Source organism: Macaca mulatta, chromosome 11 (assembly GCF_049350105.2).
Source record: "Macaca mulatta isolate MMU2019108-1 chromosome 11, T2T-MMU8v2.0, whole genome shotgun sequence".
Classification (NCBI taxonomy): Eukaryota; Metazoa; Chordata; class Mammalia; order Primates; family Cercopithecidae; genus Macaca; species Macaca mulatta.
This window is the reverse complement of record NC_133416.1, coordinates 37,223,301-37,241,954: the sequence shown is the minus strand read 5'-3', so window position 1 is coordinate 37,241,954 and position 18,654 is coordinate 37,223,301.

Below are 18,654 nucleotides of genomic sequence, written 5' to 3'. Positions count from 1 at the left end.
TAATAGAAGGAAAGTTTTGTCTATGTGAGATGCATAGACATATCTATCACAAAGCAGTTTCACAGAAAGCTTCTTTACAGTTTTTGCCTGAGGTTACTTGCTTTTTCAGCATAGCCATCCATATACTCCCAAAAGTCCAGTGGTAGGGTATTCTCCAAATGGGAATCCCCCATCCTCTATGAGAAGAAAGATATAACTCTGTGAGTGGAATGCACATGTAACAAAGCAGCCCCACGGAAATTTTCTCTCCAGTATCTATCTGAAGATATTGTCCTTTTCACCATAAGCCTCAAAGCGCTCCCGAGTATCCCTTAGCTGACTCACCTAAAACAGTGTTAGAATACTGGTCAATGAAAACAGAAGCTTAAATATGCGAGTGGAATGCACGTGACCTAGAGCAGTTTCACAGAAGTTTTCCTTCCAGTTTATATTGGAGGGTATTTCTCTTTCAGCATATTCTTAAGTATTCCCAAATGTCCTTTCTCAGTTTCCACAGAAGCAGTGATTTCAAAGTGCTCAATCCAAAGAATGATTTAACCCTATGAGATGGATACACACATTACAACCGAGGTTCTCCAAATGTTTCTCTCAGTTTTCATTCTAAGACGTTTCCCTTCTCACCACAGGCATCCGGGCGCCGCTTAATATCCCTACACAGATATAATCTGAGACAGTTTCCAAACTGGGCAACGTAATGTCAACTTTAACTCTCTGAAATGAATGCACACTCCAGAGAGAAGTTTCTTGGAACGGTGCTTTCTGGGTTTTATTCCCGGTAATTTCACTTTTCACCATATTCTTCAAAGCACTGCAAAATATCCCTTTTTCAGATTTACAGGAACAGTGTTCAAACATTGTCTTAAGTGAAAAGAGGTATAACTCCCTGGGTGGAATGCACACATCACAAAGCGGTTTCTCCGAAAGCTTCTCTCCGGTTTTTATAGGGTGATATTTCCTATTTCCCCAGAAGCCTTAGAGTGCTCCCGAATGGCCCTTTGGGAAACCATCCACAACGCAGTTTCAAAACTGCCTAATAGATATAAACATTTATCTCTGTGAGATGAATAGACATATCTATTACAAAGCAGTGTGAGAGAACGCTTCTTTCCAGTTTTTGTCTGAGGATAATTCCTTTTCACCATAGCCGTCCGTATACTCCTGAATGTCCCCTGGGAGCAGTTTCTCCAAACGGGATTCCCCAATCCTCTATGAGAAGACAGGTTTCACTCTGTGAGTGGAATGTACACGTCAAAAGCACCTCTTTGGAAATCTCTCCAGTATCTATCTGAGGATATTGACGTTTTCACCATAAACCTCAAAAGGCTCCCAAACGTCCCTTAGCTGAGTAACCTAAAACTTTGTTAGAATACTGTCCAATGAAAACAGAAGCTTACCAGTGCGAGTGGACTTCACGTGACCTAGAGCAGTTTCACAGAAAGTCTTCTTCTGGTTTTTATCGGAGGTTATGTCTTTGTCAGCATATTCTTAAGAGGGTTCCCAAATGTCCTTTCTCAGTTTCCACAGAAACAGTGATTTCAAACTGCTCAATCCAAAGAATGATTAAACTCTATGAGATGAATACACACAGCACAAAGCAGTGGCTCCGAGAGCTTCTCACCAGTTTTCACGCGAAGACGTTTCCTTTCTCACCGGAAGACTCCGGGCGCCACTTAATATCCTTTCACAGATGCCTCAAAGACAGAGTTTCCAAACTGGGCAACGTAGTGGAAGCTATAACTCTCTGAAATGAATGCACTTTTCAGACAGCAGTTTCTTGTAATGCTTCTTTCTGGGTTATTTCCAGATATTTCACTTTTCGCCATAGTTTTCAATGCACTGCAAAATATCACTTTTACAGTTTTACAGGAACAGTGTTCAAACACTGCCGTATGAGAAAAGAGGTATAATTCCCTGAGTGGAATGCACACATCACAAAGCAGTCTCTCGGAAATCTTCACTCCAGTATTTATCAGAAGATATTTCCTATTTCGGCACAGGCCTCAATGCTTCTCCGAATGTCCCGTTGCGAATCCATCTATGACGAGTATCAATCCGTCTATGACGCAGTATCAACACTATGACTAGTGGAATGCACACGTCACAAAGGAGCTCTTCGGAAATCTTCTCTCCAGTATCTCTCTGAAGATATATCCCTTTTCACCATAAGCCTCAAGGCGCTCCCGTGTATCCCTTAGCTGACTCACCTAAAAGAGTGTTAGAATGCTGCTCAATGAAAACAGAAGCTTAACTGTGTGAATGCAATACACGTGACCTAGAGCCATTTCACAGAAAGTTTCCTTCTGGTTTTTATCGGAGGGTATTATTTTTTCAGCATATTCTTAAGAACGTTCCCAAACGTCCTTTCACAGGTTCCACAGAAACAGTGATTTCAAATGCTCAATCCAAAGAATGATTCAAATCTATGAGATGAATACACACAGCACAAAGCAGTTGCTCTGAAAGCTTCTCGCCAGTTTTCACGCACAGACGTTTCCTTTCTCTCTGGAAGCCTCCGGGCGAAATTTAATATCCTTCACAGATTCCTCAAAGACAGAGTTTCCAAACTGCTCAACGTTTTGGAAGCTTTAACTCTATGAAATGAATGCACTCCTCAGAGAGCAGTTTCTTGGAACGCTTCTACCTGGGTTTTATTTCCGGATATTTCACTTTTCACCATAGTCTTCAATGTGCTGCAAAATATCACTTTTTCAGTTTACAGGAACAGTGTTCGAACACTGTCTTATGAGAAAACAGTATAATTCCCTGAGTGGAATGCACACATCACAAGCAGTCTCTTGGAAAGCTTCACTCCAGTATTTATCAGAAGATATTTCCTATTTCCCCACTGGCCTGAATGTGTCTCAGAATATCACTTCGCGAATCCGTGTATGACGAGTATCAATCCGTCTATGACGCAGTATCAACACTATGACTAGTGGAATGCACACGTCAAAAAGGAGCTCCTCGGAAATCTTCTCTCCAGTATCTATAGTAAGATACTTCCATTTTCACTGTAAGCCTCAACGTGCTCCCGAGTAATCCTTAGCTGACTCACCTAAAACAGTGTTAGAATACTGCCCAATGAAAACAGAAGGTTAACTGTGTGAATGCAATTTGCGTGACCTAGAGCAGTTTCAGAGAAAGTTTCCTTCTGGTTTTCTTCGGAGGGTATTACTTTTTCTGCATATTCTTAAGATCGTACCCAAATATCTTTTCTCAGGTTCCAAAGAAACAGTGACTTCCAACTACTCAATCCAAAGAATGATTTAACTCTAAGAGATGAACACACACATCACAAAGCACTTGCTCCAAAAGCTTCTCTGCACTTCTCATCGGAAGATGTTTCCTTTTTCACCACAAGAATCTGGATGCCACTTAATAACCTTTCCCAGATTCATCAAAGACAGAGCTTCCAATATGGGCAACGTAGTGGAAGCTTTAACTCTCTGAAATGAATGCACACCCCAGAGAGCAGTTTCTTGGAACGTTTCTTTCTGGTTTTTATTTCCGGATATTTCACTTTTTACCATAGTCTTCAAGGTGCTGCCAAATATCACTTTTTCAGTTTTACAGGAACAGTGCTCAAACACTACTATGAGAAAAAAGGTATAAAGCCCTGTGGAAAGCACACATTACAACGCAGTTTCTCAGAAAGCTTCTCTCCAGTTTTTACCTAAAGATATCTCCTATTTAACATCAAGCGTGAAAGTGCTCCCAAATGTCCCTTCTCAAATCCGTCCATGACGCAGTTTCAAAACTGCATAATAGAAAGAAACCTTTATCTATGTGAGATGCATAGACATATCTATCACAAAGCAGTTTCACAGAAAGCTTCTTTCCAGTTTTTGTCTGATGATACTTGCTTTTTCACCACAGCTGTCCATATACTCCCAAATGTCACGTGGCAGCTTGTTCTCCAAATGGGTTTCCACCGTCCTTTATGAGAAGAAAGGTATAACTGTGTGACTGGAATGCACACATAACAAAGCAGCCCCACGGAAATCTTCTCTCCAGTATCTATCTGAAGATATTGCCATTTCAACGTAAGCCTCAAAGCGCTCTCGAGTATCCCTTAGCTGACTCACCTAAAACAGTGTTAGAATACTGGTCAATGAAAACAGAAGCTTAAATGTGCGAGTGGAATGCAGTTGTCCTAGAGCAGTCTCACAGAAGGTTTCCTTCTCGTTTTTATTGGAGGGTATTACTTTTTCAGCGTATTCTTAAGAGTGTTCCCAAATGTCCTTTCTCAGTTTCCACAGAAACAATGATTTCAAACTGCTCAATACAAAGAATGATTTAACTCTGTGAGATGGATACACACATCGCAAACCAGGTTCTCCGTAAGCTTCTCTCCAGTTCTCATTCTAAGACGTTTCCCTTCTCACCCCAAGCATCCAGGCGCCACTTAATATCCCTTCATAGATTAATCAGAGACAGAGTTTCCAAGCTGGGCAATGTAGTGTCAACTTTAACTTTCTGAAATGAATGCAAACGCCAGAGAGAAGTTTCTTGGAACGTTGCTTTGTGGGTGTTATTCCCGGATATTTCACTTTTTGCCATATTCTTCAAAGCGCTGAAAAATATCCCTTTTTCAATTTACAGGAACAGTGTTCAAACACAGTCTTACGAGAAAAGAAGTATAACTCCCTGGGTGGAATGCACACATCACAAAGCGGTTTCTCCGAAAGCTTCTCTCCAGTTTTTATCTTGTGATATCTCCTATTTTCCAGAAGCCTTAATGTGCTCCCAAATATCTCTTCGGAAATCGGTCCATGACGCAGTTTCAAAACTGCATAATAGAAAGAAAGATTTATCTAAGTGAGATGAATACACATATCTATTACAAAGCTCTGTGAGAGAATGCTTCTTTTACGTTTTTGTCTGAGGATACTTCCTTTTTCACCATAGCCATCTGTATACTCCGGAATGTCCCCTGGTAGTGTTTTCTCCAAACAGGATTCCCCAATCCACTATGAGAAGAAAGGTTTCACCCTGTGAGTGGAATGTACACGTCAAAAGCACCTCCTCAGACATCTTCTCTACAGTATGTATCTGAAGATATTTCCTTTTTCACCATAAGCCTCAAAGCATTACCTAGTGTCCCTTAGGAGACTCACCTAAAAGAGTCTTACAATACTGCCCAATGAAAATAGAAGATTAACAGTGTGAGTGGACATCACGTGGCCTAGAGTGGTTTCACAGAAAGTTTCCTTCTGGTTTTTATTGGAGGTTATGTCTTTTTCCACATATTCTTAAGAGCGTTCCCAAAAGTTGTTTCTCAGGTTCCTCAGAAACAGTGATTTCAAACTGTTCAATCCAAAGAATGATTTAAATCTATCATATGAACACACACAACACAAAGCACTTGCTCCGAAACCTCCTCTCCACTTCTCATCAGAAAACGTTTCCTTTCTCACCACAAGAATCTGGGCGCCACTTAATATCCCTTCCCAGATTCCTCAGAGAGAGAGTATCCAAACGGAGCAATGTAGTGGAAACTTTAACTCTCTGTAGTGAATCCACACCCCAGAGAACAGTTTCTTGGAATGTTTCCTTCTCATTTGTATTTCCGAATATTTAACTTTTTGCCATAGTCTTCAACATGCTGCAAAATATCACTTTTCCGGTTTTACAGGAACAGTGTTCGAACACTGCCTTATGAGAAAAGGAGTATAATTCCCTGAGTGGAATGCACACATCACAAAGCAGCCTCTCAGAAAGCTTCACTCCAGTATTTATCAGAAGATATTTCCTGTTTCCCCACAGGCCTGAATGTGTCTCCGAATGTCCCTTCGTGAATCCGTCTATGATGAGTATCAATCCGTCTACGATCCAATATCACCATTATGATGAGTGGAATGCACACGTCACAAAGGATCTCCTCGGAAATCTCTCCAGTATCTATCTGAAGATATTTCCGTTTTCACCATAAGCCTCAAGGGGCACCCGAGAATCCCTTAGCTGACTCACCTAAAACAGTGTTAGAATACTGCTCAATGAAAACAGAAGCTTAACTGTGCGAATGCAGTTCACGTGACCTAGAGCAGTTTCACAGAAAGTTTTCCTCTGGTTTTTATCGGAGGGTATTACTTTTTCAGCATATTCTTAAGAGCATTCCCAAATTTCCTTTCTGAGGTTCCACAGAAACAGTGATTTCAAATTGCACAGTCCAAAGAATGATTTAACTCTAGGAGATGAATATACACCTCACAAAGCACTTGCTCTGAAAGCTTCTCTCCACTTCTCATCGGAAGACGTTTTCTTCCCCAGCACAAGAATCTGGGCGCCACTTAATATCCCATCCCAGATTCCTCAAAAAAAGAGTTTCCAAACTGCTCAATGTAGTGGAAGCTTTAACTCACTGAAATGAATGTACACCCCAGAGAGCAGTTTCTTGGAACGTTTCTTTCTGGTTTTAATTTCCGGATATTTCACTTTCTGCCATAGTCTTCAACGCGCTGCCAAATATCACTTTTTCAGTTTTACAGGAACAGTGCTCAAACACTGCTATGAGAAAAAATGTATAACGCCCTGTGGAATGCACACATTACAGCGCAGTTTCTCAGAAAGCTTCTCTCCAGTTTTTATCTGAAGATAGGTCCTATTTAATGTCAAGCATGAATGTGCTCCCGAATGTCCCTTGGCAAATCCGTCTGTGACGCAGTTTCAAAATTGTGTAATAGATAGAAAGTTTTATCTATGTAAGATGCATAGACATATCTATCACAAAGCAGTTTCACAGAAAGCTTCTTTCCAGTTTTTGTCTCAGGATACTTGCTTTTTCACCATAGCTGTCCATATACTCACAAATGTCCCATGGTAGCTTATTCTCCAAATTGGATTCCCCCATCCTCTATGAGAAGAAATGTATAACTCTGTGAGAGGAATGCACATGTAACAAAACAGCTCCACGGAAATCCTCTCTCCAGTATCTATCTGAAGATATTTCCATTTTCACCATAAGCCTCACAGTGCTCCCGAGTATCCCTTAGCTGACTCACCTAAAACAGTGTTAGAATACTGGTCAATGAAAATAGAAGCTTAAGTGTTAGAGTGGAATGCACGTGACCTAGAGCAGTTTCACAGAAAGCATCCTTCTGGTTTGTATTGGAGGGTATTTCTTTTTCAGCATATTCTTAAGAGTGTCCCAAATGTCCTTTCTCAGTTTCCACAGAAACAGTGATTTCAAACTGCTCAATCCAAAGAATGATTTAACTGTATGATATTTATACACACATCACAAACCAGGCTCTCAGATAGCTTCTCTCCAGTTTTCATTTAAAGACGTTTCCTTTCTCACTGCAAGCATCTGAGCGCCACTTAATATCCCTTCACAGATTAATCAGAGACAGAGTATCGAAACTGGGCAACGTAGGGTCATCTTTAACTCTCTGAAGTGAATGCACACGAAAGAGAGAAGTTTCTGGGAATGTTGCTTTCTGGGTTTTATTCCCGGATATTTCACTTTTCACCATATTCTTCAAAGTGGTGTAAAATATCCCTTTTTCATTCTTACAGGAACAGTGTTCAAACACTGTCTTATGAGAAAAGAGGTATAACTCCCTAGGTGGAATGCACACATCACAAAGCGGTTTCTCCGGTATCTTCGCGCCAGTTTTTATCTGGTGATATTTCCTATTTCCCCAGAAGCCTTAATGTGCTCCCGAATGTCCCACCAGGAATCCATCCACGACGCAGTTTCAAAACTGTGTAATAGAAAGAAAGATGTATCTATGTGAGTTGAATAGACATATCTATTACAAAGCAGTGTGAGAGAATGCTTCTTTCCAGTTTTTGTCTGAGGATAATTCCTTTTTCACCATAGACCTCTGTATACTCCCGAATGTCCCCTGGTAGCGTTTTCTTCAAACGGGATTCCCCAATCCTCTATGGGAAGAAAGGTTTCACTCTGTGAGTGGAATGTACACGTCAAAAGCACCTCCTCAGAAATATTCTCTCCAGTATCTATCTGAAGGTATTTCCGTTTTCACCGTAAGCCTCAAAGCGCTCCCAAGTGGTCCTTAGCAGATGAACCTAAAACAGTGTTACAATACTGCCCAATGAAAACAGAAGCTTAACAGTGTGAGTGCACTTCACGTGACCTAGACCAGTTTCACAGAAAGTTTCCTTCTGGTTTTTATCGGAGGTTATGTCTTTTTCCACATATTATTAAAAGCGTTTCCAAATGTCCTTTCTCAGGTTCCTCAGAAACAGTGATTTCAAACTGCTCAATCTAAAGAATGATTCAACTCTATGAGATGAATACACACATTGCAAAGCAGTTGCTCCAAAAGCTTCTCACTAGTTTTCATGCGAAGACTTTTCCTTTCTCACCAGAAGCCTCCGGGTGCCACTTAATATCCCTTCACAGATTCCTCAAAGATTTAGTTTCCAAATTGGGCAAGGTGGTGGAAGCTTTAACTCTCTGAAATGAATGCACTCGTCAGAGAGCATTTTCTTGGAACGCTTCTCTCTGGGTTTTATTTCCAGATATTTCACTTTTCACCATAGTCTTAAAGCGCTGCAAAATATCACTTTTTCAGTTTTACAGGACCAGTGTACACACACTGCCTGATGAGAAAAGAGGTATAATTCCCTGAGTGGAATGCACACATCACAAAGCAGTCTCTCGGAGCTTCACTCTAGTATTGATCAGAAGATATTTTCTATTTCTCCAAAAGCCTGAATGTGTGTCCGAATGTCGCTTCGCGAATCCATCTGTGACGAGTATCAATTCGTTTAAGACGCAGTATCAACACTATGACGAGTGGAATGCACACGTCACAAAGGAGCTCCTCGGAAATCTTCTCTCCATATCTATCTGAAGATATTTCCGTTTTCACCGTAAGCCTCATGGCGCTCCCGAGTATCCCTTAGCTGGCTCACCTAAAACAATGTTAGAATACTGCTCAGTGAAAACAGAAGCTTAACTCTGTGAATGCAATTCAAGTGACCTAGAGCAGTTTAACAGAAAGTTTCCTAATTGTTTTTTTTTTTTTTTGGAAGATATTACTTTTTCAGCATATTCTTAAGAGCGTTCCAAAATATCCTTTATCAGGTTCCACAGAAACAGTGATTTCAAACTGCTCAATGCAAAGAATGATTTAACTCTATGAGATGAACACACACATCACAAAGCACTTGTTCCAAAAGCTTCTCTCCACTTCACATTGGAAGACATTTCCTTTTTCACCACAGGAATCCGGGTGCCACTTAAAATCTTTCCCAGATTGCTTAAAGACAGAGTTTCCAAACTGGGCAATGTAGTGGAAGGTTTAGCACTCTGAAATGAAAGCACACCCCAGAGAACTGTTTCTTGGAACGTTTCTTTCTGGTTTTTATTTCCGGATATTTCACTTTTTGCCATAGTCTCCAACGCGCTACAAAATATCACTTTTTCAGTTTTTCTGGAAGAGTGCTCAAACACTGTTATGAGAAAAAAGGAATAACGCCCTGTGGAATGCACACATCACAACGCAGTTTCTCAGAAAACTTCTCTCCAGTTTTTATCTCAATAAATCTCCTATTTAACGCTAAGCACGAATGTGCTCCTGAATGTCCCTTCGCAAATCCGTCCATGATGCAGTTTCAAAACTGCATAATAGAAAGAAAGTTTTATCTATGTGAGATGTATAGACATATGTATCACAAAGCAGTTTCACAGAAAGCTTCTTTCCAGTTTTTGTCTGAGGATACTTGTTTTTTCACCTTAGCCGTCTGTATACTCCCAAATGTCCCGTGGTAGCTCATTCACCAAAAGGGATTCCCTCTTCCTCTATGAAAAGAAAGGTATAACTCTGTGGGTGGAATGCACACGTAACAAGGTAGCTCCATGGAAATCTTCTCTCCAGTATCTATCTGAAGATATTTCCCTTATCACCGTAATCCTCAAAGCGCTCCCGAGTATCCCTTAGCTGACCCACCTAAAACAGTGTTAGAATAATAGTCAATTAAAACAGAAGCTTAAATGTGCCAGTGGAATGCACGTGACCTAGAGCAGTTTCACAGAAAGTTTCCTTCTGGTTTTTATTGGAGGGTATTTCTTTTTCAGCATATTCTTAAGAGTGTTCCCAAATGTCCTTTCTCAGTTTCCACAGAAACAGTGATTTCAAACTGCTCAATACAAAGAATGATTTAACTCTATGAGATAGATACACACATCACAAACGAGGTTCTCCAAAAACTTCTCTCCACTTTTCATTTTAAGACGTTTACTTTCCACTGCAAGCATCCGTGAGCCACTTAATATCCCTTCACAGATTAATCAGAGATAGAGTTTCCAAACTGGGCAACGTAGTGTCAACTTTAATTTTCTGAAATGAATGCACACGCCAGAGAGAAATTTCTTGAAACGTTGCTTTCTGGGTTTTATTCCCGGATATTTACTTTTCACCATATTCTTCCAAGCACTACAAAATATCCCTTTTTCAGTTTTACAAGAACAGTGTTCAAACACTGTCTTACGAGAAAAGAGATATAACTCCCTGGGTGGAATGCACACATCACAAAGTTATTTCTCCAAAACCTTCTCTCCAGTTTTTATCTGGTGATATTTCCTATTTCCTCATAAGCCATAATATGCTCCCGAATGTCCCTTCGGGAATCCGTCCATGACGCAGTTTCCAAACTGCGTAATAGAAAGGAAGATTTATCTAAGTGAGGTGATTAGACATATCTATTACAAAGCTGTGTGAGGGAACGCTTCTTTCCAGTTTTTGTCTGAGGATAATTCCTTTTTCACCATAGCCGTCTGTATACTCCCAAATGTCCCCTGGTAGCGTTCTCTCCAAACGGGATTCCCCAATCCTCTATGAGAAGAAAGGTTTCACTCTGTGAGTGAAATGTACACGTCAAAAGCAACTCCTCGGAAATCTCTCCTGTATCTATCTGAAGATATTTCCGTTTGCACCATAAGCCTCGAAGCGTTCCCAAGTGTCCCTTAGGTGTCTCACCTAAAACAGTGTTAGAATACTGCCAAATGAAAACAGAAGCTTAGGAGTGTGAGTGGACTTCTCGTGGCCTAGAGCAGTTTCACAGTTTCCTTTTGGTTTTAATTGGAGGTTATGTCTTTTTCAGCATATTCTTAAGAGCGTTCCCAAATGTCCTTTCTCAGGTTCCATAGAAACAGTGATTTCAAACTCCTCAATCCAAAGTATGATTCAACTCTATGAGATGAATACAAATAGTACAAAGCAGTTGCTCCAAAAGCTTCTCTCCACTTCTCATCGGAAGACATTTCCTTTCTCACAAGAAGCCTCCGGGTGCCACTTATTATACCTTCTCAGATTCCTCAAAGACAGAGTTTCCAAACTGGGCAATGTAGTGTAAGGTTTAACTCTCTGAAATGAATGCACTCGTCAGATATCTGAAAATATCTCCTATTTAATGTCGAGCGTGAATGTACTCTCGAATGTCCCTTCACAAATCCGTCCATGAAGCAGTTTCAACACTGCGTAATAGAAAGAAAGTTTTATCCATGTGAGATGCATAGACATATCTATCACAAAGCAGTTTTACAGAAATCTTGTTTCCTGTTTTTGTCTGAGGATACATTCTTTGTCACCATAGCCGTTCATATACTCCCAAATGTCCTGTGGTAGCTCATTCTCCAAAAGGGAGAATAAGTCTTCATGAAGGAGTTTGCTAACACTTTTTGTGGAATCTGCAAAGTGATATTTGGGAGCGCCTTGAGGCCTATGGTGAAAAAGGAAATATCCTCAGATAATAGCTAGAAAGAAGCTTTCTCAGAAATTGCTTTCTGATGTGTGACTTCGACACATAGAGTTTCACTTTTCCCTTCTCGTAGCAGTTTGCTAACACTGTGTTCTCGTGGAATTTGCTAAGTGATACTTGGGAGCTCATTGAGGGCTATGGTGAAAAAGGAAATATCCTCAGATAAAAACTGGAAAGAAGAGTTCTGAGAAACTGCACTGCAATGTGTGAATGCAACTCCCAGAGTTACACTTTTCTCTTCAGGCATCAGTTTGCTAACACACTTTTCTTGAAATCTGCAATGGGATACTTCTTAGTGCAATGAAGTTTACGGTGACAAAGGAGATATCCTCAGATAAAAACGTGAGAGAGGCTTTCTTAGAAACTTCTTTGTGATGTGTGAATTCATCTCACAGAGTTTCACTTACGTTTCATGGAGCAGACAATTAACACTGCCTTTGAGGATCCTGACAAGGGCTACTCTGGATCTCATTGAGGCCTAGGCTGAGAAAGGAAATATCCTCCATTAAAAACGTGAAGAAAGCTTTGTGAGAAACTTCTTTGTGATATGTGAATTCATCACACAGATTTTCACCTTTCCCTTCTTGTAGCAGTTTGCTAACACTGTGTTCGTGGATTCTGCAAAGTGATATTTGGGAGCTCATTGAGGGCTATGGTGACGAAGGAAATATCCTCAGATAAAAACTGGAAAGAAGCGTTCTGAGAAAATGCACTGTGATGTGAGAATGGAACTTACAGTGTTACACAATTCTCTTCAGAGATGAGTTTGATAACACATTTTTCTTGAAATCTGCAATGGTTTACTTCTTAGCACAATGAAGCTTATGGTGACAAAGGAGATATCCTCAGATAAAAACGTGAAAGAAGCTTTCTTAGAAACTTCCTTGTGATGTGTGAATTCATCTCATAGAGTTACACATACGTTTCATGGAGCAGTCGATTAACACTGTCTTTGAGGAACCTGAGAAGGGCTACTTTGGACCGCATTGAGGCCTGTGCTGATAAAGGAAATACCCTATATTAAAAACGTGAAATAAGTTTTGTGAGAAAATTCTTTATGATATGTGAATTCATCTCACAGAGTTACAACTTAGTCTTCATGAAGGAGTTTGCTAACACTGTTTTTGTGGAATCTGCAAAGCGATATTTGGGAGCACCGTGAGGCCTATGGTGAAAAAGGAAATATCCTCAGATAATAACTGGAAAGAAGCTTTCTCAGAAATTGCTTTCTGATGTGTGACTTCGTCACATAGAGTTTCACCTTTCCCTTCTTGTAGCAGTTTGCTAACACTGTTCTCGTGGAATTTGCAAAGTGATATTTGTGAGCTCATTGAGGGTTCTGGTGAAAAAGGAACTATCCTCAGATAAAAACTGGAAAGAAGCGTTCTGAGAAACTGCACTGCGATGTGTGAATGCAAAATGTGTATTCACAAAATGTGAATACACTTTTCTCTTCAGGCATCAGTTTGCTAACACACTTTTCTTGAAATCTGCATCGGAATATTTCTGAGCGCTATGCAGCTTACAGTGACCAAGGAGATATCCTCAGATAAAAACGTGAAAGAAGCTTTCTGAGAAATTGCTTTCTGATATGTGACTTCATCTCCCAGAGTTACACCACTATTTCATGCATCTGTTTGCTAGCCCTGTTTTTGTGGATTCTGAGAACTGATATTTCGGATGGGTTTGAAGAGTAGAAGGACAAAGGAAATATCCTCCAAGAAAAACCGGAATGAAGCTTTCTGAGAAACCGCTTTGTGATGTGTGAATTCATTTCACAGTGTTACACCACTCTTTCATGGAGGAGTTTGCAAGCACTGATTTTGTGGAATCTCAGAAGTGATATATTGGATATCGTTGAATCCCACGGTGAATCATGAAAGAACCTCAGACAAATCTGCAGAGAAGCCTTCTCAGAAACTTCTTTGGTGTGGTGAATTCAGCTCACAGGGTTACATCCTTGTTTTCATTGAGAAGCTTGCTAAGAGTGTTTTCACAGAATCTGCAATAAGACACACGGTGGCACTCCGAGACCACAAATAACCTCAGCCCAAAACAGAAAGACGCTTTCTGAGAAACTGCTTTGTGATGTGTGAATTCAATTCACTGAGTTACAGCTGTATTTCATGGAGCCGTTGGCTAGCCCGGTTTTTGTGGAATCTGAGAACTGATATTTCGGATCCCTTTGAAGACTATAGGGCCGAAGGAAATATTCTCTGATAAAAATGAGACAGAAGCTTTCTGAGAAACTTCTTTGTGATCTGTGAATTCATCTCACAGAGTTACAGCTCTCTCCTCATGAAGCCGTTTGCTAAGACTGTTCTCGAGGCATTGGCGAATTGATATTTGGGAGCCCATGGAGGGCTATGGTGAAAAGGGAAATATCCTCAGATAAAAACTGGAAAGAAGCATTCTGAGAAACTGCATTGTGACATGTGAATGCAACTCACACAATTACACTTTCCTTTTCATCGATCCGTTTGCTAACACTGTTTACTTGAAATATGCATCGGGATATTTCTTAGCGCAATGAAGCTTACGATGACAAAGGAAATATCCTCCCATAAAAACTAGAAAGTAGCTTTCTGAGAAACTTCTTTGTGATATGTGAATTCATCTCACCGAGTTACAACTTTGTCTTCACAAAGCAGTTTGCTAACACTGTGTTCGTGGATTCTGCAAAGTGATATTTGGGAGCTCATTGAGGGCTATGGTGAAAAAGGAAATTTCCTCAGATAAAAACTGGAAAGAAGTGTTCTGAGAAACTGCACTGCGATGTGTGAATGCAACTCACAGAGTTACACGTTTCTCTTCAGGCATCAGTTTGCTAACAAACTTTTCTTGAAATCTGCAATGGGATACTTCTTAGTGCAATGAAGTTTACGGTGACAAAGGAGATATCCTCAGATAAAAATGTGAAAGAAGCTTTCTTAGAAACTTCTTTGTGATGTGTGAATTCATCTCACAGAGTTACACATACGTTTCGTGGAGCAGTCGATTAACACTGCCTTTGAGGAACCTGAGAAGGGCTACTTCGGACCACATTGAGGCCTGCGCTGACAAAGGAAATATCCTCCATTAAAAACATGAAAGAAGCTTTGTGAGAAACTTCTTTGTGATATGTGAATTCATCTCTCAGAGTTACAACTTAGTCTTTATGAAACAGTTTGCTAACACTGTTTTCGTGGAATCTGCAAAGTGATATTTGGGAGTGCCTTGAGGCCTATGGTGAAAAAGGAAATATCCTCAGATAATAACTGGAAAGAAGCTTTCTCAGAAATTGCTTTCTGATGTGTGACTTCGTCACACAGAGTATCACCTTCCCCTTCTTGTAGCAGTTTGCTAACACTGTTCTCGTGGAATTTGCTAAGTGATACTTGGGAGCTCATTGAGGGCTCTGGTGGAAAAGGAAATATCCTCAGATAAAAACTGGAAAGAAGAGTTCTGAGAAACTGCACTGCGATGTGTGAATGCAACTCACAGAGTTACACATTTCTCTTCAGGCATCAGTTTGCTAACACACTGTTCTTGAAATCTACAATGGGATACTTCTTAGCGCAATGAAGCTGACAAAGGAGATATCCTCAGATAAAAACGTGAAAGAGGCTTTCTTAGAAACTTCTTTGTGATGTGTGAATTCATCTCACAGAGTTTCACTTACGTTTTGTGAAGCAGTCGATTAACACTGCCTTTGAGAATCCTGACAAGGGCTACTTTGGATCTCATTGAGGCCTAGGCTGAGAAAGGAAATATCCTCCATTAAAAATGTGAAAAAAACTTTGTGAGAAACTTCTTTGTGATATGTGAATTCATCACACAGATTTTCACCTTTCCCTTCTTGTAGCAGTTTGCTAACACTGTGTTCGTGGATTCTGCAAAGTGATATTTGGGAGCTCATTGAGGGCTATGATGACGAGGGAAATATCCACAGATAAAAACTGGAAAGAAGCGTTCTGAGAAACTGCATTGTGATGTGAGAATGCAACTTACAGAGATAAATTTTCCTCTTCATTGATCAATTTGCTCACACAGTTTTCTTGAAATCTGCCATCGGATACTTCTCAGCACAATGAAGCTTAGGGTGACAAAGAAAATATCCTGAGATAAAAAGTAGAAAGAAGATTTCTGAGAAACTGTTTTGTGATGTGTGAATTCAACTGATTGACTTACACCTGTATTTGGTGGAGCCGTTTGCTAGCTTTGTATTTGTGGTATCTGAGAACTGATAGTTTGGATCGCTTTGAAGAGTAGAAGGACAAAGGAAATATCCTCAGATAAAAACGTGAAAGAAGCTTTCTGAGAAACTTCTTTCTGATATGTGAATTCATCTCACAGAGTTACAACTTAGTCTTCATGGAATCTTCAAAGTGATATTTCGGAGCACATTGTGGCCTATAGTGAAAAAGGAAGTATCATCAGATAATAACTAGAAAGAAGCTTTCTGAGAACTTTCTTTATGATGTATGAATTCATCACACAGAGATGCTCCTTTCCCTTCGCTCAGCAGTTTGCCAACACTCTTTTCGTGGAATCTGTAAAGTGATATTTGGGAGCTCATGGAGGCCTCTGGTGAAAAAGGAAATATCCACAGATAAAAAATGAAAATATTCGTTGTGGGAAACTGAATTGTGAAGTGTGAATGCAACTAACAGAGATGCACTTTCCTCTTCATTGATCAGATTGCCAACACAGTTTTCTTGAAATCTGTAATCAGACGCTTCTTAGTGCAATGAAGCTCAGGGTGACAAAGGAAATATCCTGAGATAAAAACTAGAAAGAAGCTTCCTTAGAAACTGCTTTGTGATGTGTGATTTCAATTCACTGAGTTACACCTGTATTTCATGGAGCCGTTTGCTAGCCCTTTTTTTGTGAAATCTGAGAACTGATTTTTCCATTGCTTTGAAGAATACAAGGACAAAGGAAATATCCTCAGATAAAAAAGTGAAAGAAACTTTCTGAGAGACTTCTTTGTGATATGTGAATTCATCTCACAAAGTTACAACTTATTCTTCATTTACCAGTTTGCTCACACTGTTCTCATGGAATCTGCAAAGGAATATTTGGGAGCTCATTGAGGCCTCTGGTGAAAAAGGATGTATCCTCAGATAATAACTACAAAGAAGCTTTCTGAGAACTTACTTTTGGATGTGTGAATTCATCACACAAAGATTCACCTTTCCCTTCTCTTAGTGGTTTGCCAACACTCTTTTCGTGGAATCTGTAAAGTGAAGTATGGGAGTGCTTTGAGGCCTATGGTGAAAAAGGAAATATCCACAGATAAAAACGGGAAAGAAGCGTTCTAAGAAACTACATTGTGATGTGTGAATGCAACTCACAGAACTACACTTTCCTCTTCATTGAACAGTTTGCTAACAGAGTTTTCTTGAAATCTTCAATCGGATACTTCTTAGCGCAATGAAGCCTACGGAGACAAAGGAAAATCCTCAGATAAAAACTAGAAAGCTCTCTGAGAAACTGCTTTGTGAACTGTAAATTCAACTCACTAAATTACAACTGTATTTCATAGAGCCGTTTGCTAGCAAAGTTTTTGTGGAATCTGAGAACTGATATTTCAGATCGCTTTGAAGAGTATACGGCAATAGGAATAGCCACAGATAAAAACGAGAAAGAAGCTTTCTAAAAAACTTTGTGTTGCGTGAGTTCATCTCACACAAGTACGCCTTTCTCTTCACGAAGACTTTTGCTAACACTGTTCTCGTGGAATCTGTAAAGTGATATTTGGGAGCGCATTGAGGCCTATGGTCACAAAGGAAATACCACAGATAAAAACTGGAAAGATGCGTTCTGGGAAACTGCATTGTGATGTGTGAATGCAACTCACAGAGATATACTTTCCTCTTCAATGATCAGTTTGCTAATACAGTTTTCTTGAAATCTGTAATCGGACGCTTCTTAGTGCAATGAAGCTTAGAGTGAGAAAGGAAATATCCTCAGATAAAAAGTAGAAAGAAGCTTTCTGAGAAACTGCTTTGTGATGTGTGATTTCAATTCACTGACTTACACCTGTATTTCATGGAGACGTTTGCTAGCCTTGTATTTGTGGGATCTGAGAACTGATAGTTTGGATCGCTTTGAAGAGTATAAGGACAAAGGAAGCATCCTCAGATAAAAACGTGAAAGAAGCTTTCTGAGAAACTTCTTTCTGATATGTGAATTCATCTCACAGAGTTGCAACTTAGTCTTCATGAAGTTGTGTGCCAAGACTGTTTTCGTGGAATCTGCAAAGTGATATTTGGAAGCGCTGTGAGGCCTATGGTGAAAAAGGAAGTATCCTCAGATAATAACTAGAAAGAAGCTTTCTGAGAACATTTGTTCTCATGTGTGAATTCATCACACGGAGATTCTCCTTTCCTTTCTCTTATCTGTTTGTGAACACTATTTTCGTGGAATCTTTAGAGTGATATTTGGGAGCTCATTGAGGCCTCTGGTGAAAAAGGAAATATCCACAGATAAAAACTGGAAAGATGCGTCCTGGGAAACTGCATTGTGATGTGTGAATGCAACTAACAGAGATACACTTTCCTCTTCATTGATCGTTTGCAAACACAGTTTTCTTGAAACCTGTAATCGGACGCTTCCTAGTGTAATAAGGCTTAGGGTGAGAAAGGAAATATCCTCAGATAAAAACTAGAAAGAAGCTTTCTGAGAAACTACTTTGTGATGTGTGATTTCAATTCACTGAGTTACACCTGTATTTCATGGAGCTGTTTGCTAGCCCTCTTTATGTGGAATCTGAGAACTGATTTTTCAGATCGGTTTGAAGAATATAAGGACAAAGGAAATATCCTCAGATAAAAAAGTGAAAGACGCTTTCTGAGAAACTTCTTTGTCATATATGAATTCATCTCACAGAGTTACAACATAATCTTCATTAAGCAGTTTGCTCACACTGTTCTCATG